This window comes from Grammomys surdaster, unplaced genomic scaffold (genome assembly GCF_004785775.1).
Source record: "Grammomys surdaster isolate TR1022 unplaced genomic scaffold, NIH_TR_1.0 126109, whole genome shotgun sequence".
NCBI lineage: Eukaryota > Metazoa > Chordata > Mammalia > Rodentia > Muridae > Grammomys > Grammomys surdaster.
The window spans coordinates 2,423-11,854 of record NW_021620917.1 but is presented as its reverse complement, the minus strand read 5'-3'; the positions used below and the strand labels follow the sequence as shown (position 1 = coordinate 11,854).

Sequence of the window (9,432 nt, the reverse complement as noted above, 5' to 3'; positions counted from 1 at the left end):
GTATATATATTATATATATTACTATATGCATATAATTTATATATAATTGTTTGTACAGCAAACATCTATCAGACCTCCCAGGATTTCCTGGAAATCTCAGTGGAATCCCCCACAACTCCATCATTCTTGGTCTGTTAGGCTGAAAAGCCAAACACCATGCAGACGCCTTGATCTGCCACCCATGTCAGCTCTGTTTGAGTCCATGTGAACTGTGACTGATGCTGAGGATTGATTATGTGGAAAGCAGGGACCTGAATCTCAGGGTGTTCCCTCAGTAAGTCAGGAGAGCAGAGCTCAGAGACATCCAGGAATGGCTTCTCCACAGGCTCTCCCACTCAGATTTGGAATTAAACTTCCAATATACCAACTCTCATGGGAAAAGTACAAACGAAGTATAGCACTTCAAGTTTCAATATATTGAGGATAGTTTTCGCTATCCTGGGTTTTTCATTATTCCAAATGAATTTGCAAATTGCTCTTTCTAACACTATGAAGAATTGAGTGGGAATTTTGATGGGGATTGCATTGAATCTGTAGATTGCTTTTGGCAAGATGACCATTTTTACTATATTAATACTGCCAATCCATGAGCATGAGGGATCTTTCCATCTTCTGAGATATTAAATTTCTTTCTTCGTAGACTTGAAGTTCTTGTCATACAGGTCTTTCACTTGCTTGGTTAGATTCACACCAAGGTATTTTATATTATTTGTGACTATTGTGAGGGGTGTCATTTCCCTAATTTCTTTTTCAGTCTGTTTATCTTTCATGTAGAGGAAGGCTACTGATTTGTTTGAGTTGATTTTATAACCAGCCACTTTGCTGAAGTTGTTTATCAGTTGTAGGAGTTCTCTGGTGGAAGTTTTGGGGTCACTAAAGTATACTGTCATATCATTTGCAAATAGTGATATTTTGACCTCTTCCTTTCCTATTTGTATCCCTTTGATTTCCTTTTGTTGTCTAATTGCTCTGGCTAGGACTTCCAGTACTATATTCAATAGGTAGGGATAGAGTGGGCAGCCTTGTTTAGTCCCTGATTTTAGTGGGATTGCTTCAAGTTTAGTTTGATGTTGGCTACTGGCTTGCTGTATATTGCTTTTACTATGTTTAAGTATGGGCATTGAATTTCTGATCTTTCCAGAACTTTTACGATGAAGGGATGTTGAATTATGTCAAATGCTTTCTCAGCATCTATGGAATGATCATGTGAGTTTTTTTATTTATATGATTGGTATATGCCATTTCAAACATTTTTAATAGAAAACTCATTTATAAATCAACTTATAGAAGATCAAATAAATCAAAGATCAATGTTTAGTCCAACTTTAACTGTAAATAACTAAATGATACACGAAAAAGTCTGCTCTCCTGCTTTCACTCCAGCATCTAGGTCCTCTGTTCTTTGCCTTTTGGAGAAAAATACAGTATTATAAGGCTGCTGTCTTTTGGGATGAGGACTAAGATCAAGACTTTTCTTGATATAACCCCTTTCCAGACATGTCTGAGTCGAAGGAAAACCAACTTCCCAGAAATTCTCTGGTGTGTTAGGTGGAATGTAGCGAAGTTGTGTCTGGAACAGGAAGCCAACTTCTTTTCCCTTTGTTCTGCTGGCAAACCTGCATAATAAATTTCACATTCTTTACATGTGTGTCCAAGCAATTTCCTTCTCTCTTCCTTTTTCTAAACTATGTCAATATGAGGAAAATTCTGTATGCTAGTTTCCCTCTCCTTATCTTTAAAATATGGCTCCAGCAATGCTTTCTGCTTGATTCCATCTTGTTTATCACTGTGTAAGTTCAGTTTCTTTGTAGTGTCAGACAGTTCTTCTTCATCTGGTACCTGGGAGAAGCTATCTCTAAAACAGGATTGATACTCTTCATGTGTCCTCTGATCAAACATATCTTCCAAGCTATCATTCATTTTTATGTTTCCATACATACAAAAAAGCACTGACTTAGCAGCAAGCAAGTATTGGCCTTTTGAATCTTTTTCCTTTTGCTTTGTTTCTTTATTTTTAAAAGAACAGTTTCACTGACCAATGTACAGTCCATATTCACTGTTTCTCCTCCTAATCGTGAGTGACTGCTATCCTTTGTATCATTACAGTAACATCCATTTTATACTGAGTCAGGTCTGCTCCTGGATCGACACTACACTGGATATTTTCAAATGATATATCTTGGTTGCTTGGCAGAGTTTGTTTTAGTAACTCTACAGGGATTTAACTGAAGAACTGATGCAAGCTCACATCCTCCATGGACTGATCTGCTTTTTACTTTTGCTGACACAAGAAAACCAGTACTCTTCAAATAACCAAAATGATTCTCTGTTTCCAAACATTCCTGTGAGCATGGAGGTATTTTGAAGACAAGAGTTTCTTCTTTTATCTTTAATGGTGTTTTATGATCTGGAGAGAATTAGCTAGAGGACTGGAGGATACGCTGCTGTAAACAGTATGTCTCTGAAGAGACTTTGGCTAGCATACAGGCCCCACTCAAGGCTTTACTGCCTGAGGAGGAGCCCTTTGGAATGGGCTTCAAAGCTTCGTAAATAGTCACTTGTTTAAGTTTGTTTTTAGAAGTTTCATTTCCGTAGTTCTTTTTTTAATTTTTATTTTTATTTTAAAATGTTAATCAAAGGCTTTTTAATTTTGTTAACGCTCAATAACAAGATCCCCATACAATCAGAAGTATAACCCAATACCCAATCTAGCTATACCAACTGTCTATGACTGGCCGAGTCTCGCAAACATCTGCTTCCATGTTACTCCTCCCCCTCTTGTCTCCTAGCTCCTCCTCCTTTCCTTACTCCTCCTCTTCTTCTCCTTACTCTTCCCACCATAGCTCCTCCTACATATCACCCTTCCTGTTAACATAAAACTTTGTTCTAAAAATACAATTAGAGCATAACTATACCAATTTGTATCAGTAAGGTACAAGATAGACCTAATACCCAGTCCATCATTTTGTTGACTAAACAGAACCTCTGTCCTCTTTCCTAACTAAAAGACTTAGTTCTTCTCAACCTGGCTTTTTTTCTTGGCTTTAGAATGAATGTCAGCTGGAAACCATCCTCTCAAGTCTTTTCTTTCAAAGTAAATAGCCGGGATTGGCTATGAGACTATAAGTCTTCAACTCTGTCAGAAATCCAGAATGACTGAATTAACTGAAATTATGGGAAGCACAAAGCATAGCTTCTAAAACTTAGCCAATTTATACAGACCTCTGAACACTTGAACAGTCCCAGTACTAGAAAACGTTGGAGCATCTGATCTTCAGCCTTCTGGCCCAGGATCATCTGACAGACCTAGTGATGAACAATTATTAAGGGCTGATTACTCTGTCTTGGCAGATATAATCAGTCGACTATTTTGCAAGTGTGTCCTTTTCAGGACAATAATCTGTCTGTAGATGAAAAGAGGCAATTCTTGCCTAGTGGCTGTCTCACCACAACTGGAATAACTCCAAAGATGCTCAATTTCTTCTTAGGATCCAAGACAGGAAGCTGTCAGGAGCAGATAGGTCGCTAATCAAAATGAACCTTAATGTAGACATGTTTGTAATGTCAATTATGTGGACTTCTGACGTTTTGAAAACCAACTATCCATGTAAGGCAATCTGGACTGTTGTCTGTTAACTCCTCTCAGCTATTCCTAAATAAAATACAGAAAACACCCTAACAATAAACTCAGAGCCATGAATTTGCTATAGACCCTTAACTCACAGGCTAACCATCTCAAATCAGTTAAAAAAGTTAAAGAAGGACTGGGTCTAAGCCTCATATTCCTAAACATGCTATATAGACACAATGCCTATGACAGTAACAATATTAATCTCATTTCTATATCAATAAGAATCTCGTACCAATGAAAACCTTAAATTCGAAATCAAAGTAAATTTTGTACCATTTAAAAAATTATAACTTCAGCTTAATAACAATTTTACAGATTTCTACCAATAGGTTATGGCTATGCAATAAATCCTAGCTATTCCTTCCTGTTCCAACAAAACCACTACTTTTCCCTAGAAAGACAGCCCAATATTAACCACCTCAGTCCCCAAGCCCAGGGAATAGGTGTGCTGACTCTTTGTTAACTTCTTCAAGCTGATTACAGGCATTGAGATACTAGAAGAGAGGTTGGGGGGGAAGAGTACATTGATAAGCCTCTGATGTCTATGTCTTCACTGCATTCAGCTGAGATTCCAGGACATCAGAGGTTCGAGCAGGTCTGCTCAGCTTTCTTGATTAGTAGATACACCAAAGCTGTGTATTCTGCAATATATAATTCTCAAAACAAATTTTAGTATCAAGATATTTTTTTGTTTGAATTCTGGAATCTAGTCTTCTGGTGGCTTGTCTCTATCATATCTAATCCATATAATTCTGGGAGTTTTATGAGGGTGTGCTCCCACCGTCTTCCCATTCCCACCTCCCTGCTCTCAAGTTCCCCAACACTAGGGAATCCAAACTATTGGGTACCAAGGCCTTCTACTTCCACTGATGCCTGACAAGGCCACCCTCAACTACCTATACAGGTGGAGCCATGAGTCCCTCCCTTTGTGTTCTTCAGCTGGAGGTTTTAGAATGGCTACTCCAGCTTGTTTCTTAGGACCATTTGCTTGAAAAAAATTTTTTCAGCTTTTTACTCTAAGGTAGTGTCTGTCTCTATCACTGAGGTGGGTTTCCTGTATGCAGCAAAATGCTGGGTCCTGTTTACGTATCCAGTCCATTAGCCTATATCTTTTGATCGGGGAATTGAGTCCATTGGTGTTAAAAGATATTAAGGAAAAGTGATTGTTGCTTCTTGTTATTTTTGTTATTAGAGGTGGAATTATCTTTGTGTGTCTATCTTCTTTTGGATTTGTTGGAAGAGGATTACTTTCTCTTTTCTCATCTGGCCTATTTGAAGTTCTGTAGGCTTCTTGTATGTTGATGGGCATCTCTTTCTTTAGGTTAGGAAAGTTTTCTTCCATAATTTTGTTTAAGATATTACTGGCCCTAAAGTTGGGAATCTTCACTCTCATCTATACCTATTATCCTTAGGTTTGGTCTTCTCATTATGTCCTGGATTTCCTGGATGTTTTGTGTTAAGAACCTTTTGCACATTGAGTATTCTTTGACAGCTGTGTCAATATTTTCTATCATATCTTCTGCACCTGAGCTTCTCTCTTCTAACTCTTGTATTCTGTTGGTGATGCTTGCATCTTTGACTCCTGATTTTTTTCCTAGGTTTTCTATCTCCAGGGTAGTCTCCCTTTGTGATTTCTTTATTGTTTCTACCTCCATTTTTATGTCCTGGATGGATTTGTTCAACTCCTTCTCTTGTAATTCTTTAAGGGATTTTTGTGTTTCCTCTTTAAGTGCTATTACCTGTTTACCTGTGTTCTCAAATTCCTTGAGACTGTTATTTATGTCCTTCTTAAAGTCCTCTATTATCATCATGAGAAGTGATTTTAATTCTGAATCCTGCTTTTCTGGTGTGATAGGGTGTCCAGGGCTTGCTATATTGGGAGAACTGTGTACTGATGATGCCAAGAAACTTTGGTTTCTGTTGCTTATGTTCTTGCGTTTGCCTTTCACCATCTGGTTAACTCTAGTGTTACCTGGGAATTTTGTATTTCCTGTTTAAGACCTTCTACCTGTTTACTTGTGTTCTCCTGTATTTCTTTAAGGGAGTTATTTATATCCTTCTTAAATTCCTCTATCATCATCATGAGAGTGATTTTAAATCTGAGTCCTGCTTTTCTGGTGTGATGGGGTTTGAGAGTACTGGGTTCTGATGATGCCAGGTAACCTTGGTTTCTGTTTCTTATGTTCTTGCATTTCCCTTTTACCATCTGGTTATCTCTAGTGCTACCTGTCCTCACTGTATCTGACTGGAGCCTGTCTCTCCTGTTATCTTGCTTGTTTCAGAACTCTACAGAGTCTCTGTGATCCTGTGATCCTAAGATCCTGGGTGGAAGAGCTCCTGGGATTCAGGCTGCCTCTGGGATCCTGAAATCTGATGATCCTGAGTATGTTAGAGCTCCTGAGAGTCCAGCTTCTGCAACTGCTCTGAGTGCAGTGGATTCTTCACTGCTCTGAGTTCAATGGTTCCTTTAGAATGGGTCAGGACATGGTATCTACTTGGGACCAGACCAGCTAGGGAACGTTTAACTTTTTCATATGTAAATGCATCATGTCTGTGCACAGTACAGTAGATGTCAGAAAGGACATTTGGTTCCCTGGAACTGGAGTTACATATAATTGTGAGGCACCATTGTGGGTTCTAAGAGCCATATCCAAGGTCCTCTGCAAGAATGGCATGTGCTTTCAGGTGCTGAGCTGTCTCTTTAGCTTTCATAACTCATCTTGTTGTTAATGAAAACCTATTAGGAAATTTGTGGTTAGTCTATAACTTGTCCTTTCTCAACTGAACTCATTTCAGAAGGGCTAAATGGCAAACAGGTTCACTGTTCTTCCTAGTAAAAGGTGGCATGGCCAAGCTCATCATCTAGCTCCCAAGTCCCACTACAGGTTACAGATCAGGGAATGATCAGTTCTGGGTACCATTGGGAGGGAAAGACATAAACATAACATCCATTTTATAATTAGACAAATGAAGATGAGGAGGCTTCCATCATCCAAGGGTCATCCCATCAATCATATTCTAAGATGTCAACTTACCAGCTGTCTATAGAATACATAACAGAAGTCTTCAGAGTCCACAGAAAGCCCAGGAGCCACCTATACCAGAATTTCAGCATCACTTCCTTTGTGCCCTTGTTGCTGGGACAAGAACAACTTGTGAAAGAAGGCTTTGATTTTGCTGACACGTCAAAGCTACAGTTTATCTTGGTGGAGGAGTCATGGTGTCAGGAGCATGAGACAACTCTTCACAGTGCATTCAGTCGGAAAGCCAGGGGTGGGATGGGGGTGAGGGGGAAAGAAGAGTATTAGCTCCTCCCTCCCCCAGTTCAAGACTCAACCCCCTGGGTTGGTACCACTTAAAACTTACCTCACTTAGCAATGATGTGTTCAACAGGTCTTCTCATCATAGAGCCTTCTGCTGTGTATCCAGATGCTGATTTTTAACATCAATAGCACAGCACTCAGAGACTGAGAGCTGAGGAAAGTGTTCATTTGTTAAAGTGCTTGCCTTGCAAGCTCAAGGGCTTGAGTTAGATAATCAAAATCCACCAGAAAAAATGGCAATGGTGACTGGCTTAATCAGAGCTTCCATTGCTGTGTTGAAATGCCATGACAGAAAAGCAAGTTAGGGAGGAAAGGATTTATTTGGCTTTCACTACCACATTGTAGTCTATCACTGAAGGAAGCCAAAACAGGAACTCACAGAGATAGGAGCTGAAGCAGAGGCTATGGAGGACTGCTGCTTACTGGGTTGCTCTCCATGGCTTGCTCAGCCTTATTCCTTCTGAATCCAGTGCCACCATCCCAGGGATGGCATCACCCACAATGTTCTGGGCCCTCTCCTTCCAATCACTAGGCTTGTCTACAGCCTGATCTTATAGAGACATTTTCTCAATTGAGGATCTCTGAAATGAGCCAGCACAGTGCCATTTGCTTGAAATCAAAGAGCCAGTAGACAGAGTCAGGCATATCTCTGGGACTCACTGGGTAGCCAGTCCCAGGTACTTGTGAGTTCCAGGTTAGTGTGAGACTCCATCTTAAAAAATGATAGATATCTGAGGTTGTCCTCTGGTCTCCATTTACGTCATATATAACTGAATATATGTTATTCACGTGCACTCATACACAGAAATAACAACCTCTTCTGTGTGTTTGCTAAAACCAGGCTGCTTGTAATTAGATTATTTTATTATTAGCCATAAGTAAAACTCAAGTTCAGATGCTGTAGCTTGCATCCATGAAATGAGATGCATACTGAATAATTAAAATTCTTGTGGGTTTTGTGTATTCCCCAAATTCATGTATTAGAAACCCTAATTCTCCAAGCAATAGGATGGAACCGTCAATAGTGAATGGACCATAAATACACACCCTATATGTCTGTCTGTCGATTATCTATCCCTATCTATCTATCTATCTATCTATCTATCTATCTATCTATCTATCTCAATATATACGTTTGTGTGTGTGTGTGTGTGATTCTTTTTCATTTTTTTGGTTATTGCATTTATTTACAGTTCAAATGTTATCTTCCTTCTCAGTCTCCCCTTCACAACCTCCCTATCTTCTCTATCCCTTTTCTTGGCTCTATGAGAGTGTTCCTCCACCTGCCCACCACACCTGCCTCAGTGCCCCAGCATTTTCTTACCTTGGGAGCCCCCACTAGACCAAAGGGTACCATTCCCAGTGATTCCTGAAAGGCAATCCTCTGCTACATATTCAGCTAGAGTCACGTGTCCCCACCATTTGTACTCTTTGGTTGGTTATTTAGTCCCTGGGAGCTTTGGTGCATCTCACTGGTTGATACTGTTGTTCTTCCAATGGGATTGCAAGTCCTTTCATCTCCTTCAGTCTTTGCCCTAACTTCTCCATTGGGGTCCCAGTGTTCAGTCTGATGTTTGGCTGTGTGCTTCTGCATCTGTATTGGTCAGGCTCTGGCAGAGCCTCTCAGGAGACAGCTCTACTAGGATCCTATCAGCAAATGCTTCTTGGCATCAGAAATAGTGTCTAGGTTTGGTACCTGTAGATGGGATGCATCCCTAGGTGGGGCAGTCTCTGGATGACCTTTCCTTCAGTTTCTTTTCCACTGTTTGTCCCTGCATTTCCTTTTGACAGGGGGAAATATGGATTAATATTTTGAGCTGGGTGGGTTTTCCCATGAATCAACTGAGGACCATGCCTATCCCCTGGATATGGTCTCTAGAGGATCTATCCCCCCTTTGTTAGTATTTTGGCTAATGTTGGGTTCTGGGAACCTCTTGGATTCCTGGCATCTAGCACTTTCTAGTGGTTACTCCAAGTTCCCCCTCTTCCACTGCTACATACCTCCTTTCAAATTTCTGACCCTCTGTACTTCTCTTCCATCTCCTCCCTTATCTGAACTGGCCTCTCTTCTTCCCTCCTCTTCCTCTCCCCTTCCCAGGTATCTCTCTCCCTCTACTTCCTGAGATTATTTCTTTCCCCTACTGAGTAGGACTCTAGCATCCACACTTTGTGTGGTCTTCTTTCTTCTTGGATTTCATATGGTTTTGAGTTGTATCATGGGTATTCTGAGCTTCTTTTTGGCTAATATCCAGTTATCAGTGAGTACATCCCATGTGTGTTCTTTTATGACTGGGTACCTCACTCAGGATGATATCTTCAAGTTTCATCCACTTGTCTGTGAATTTCATGAAATCATTGTTTTTAATAGCTGAATAGTACTCCATTGTGTAAATGTACCAAATCTTCTGTATCCATTCTTCTGTTGAAGGACATCTGTGTTGTTTCCAGCTTCTGGCTATTATAAATAAGGCTGCTAGT

The 9,432-nt window shown here is 40.0% G+C and overlaps 1 pseudogene; it reads right to left on the bottom strand.

Moving 5' to 3' along the window:
• Window positions 1–1,386: 1,386 nt before the first annotated feature.
• LOC114611351 lies at window positions 1,387–2,597 on the bottom strand (annotated as a pseudogene).
• Window positions 2,598–9,432: the final 6,835 nt, after the last annotated feature.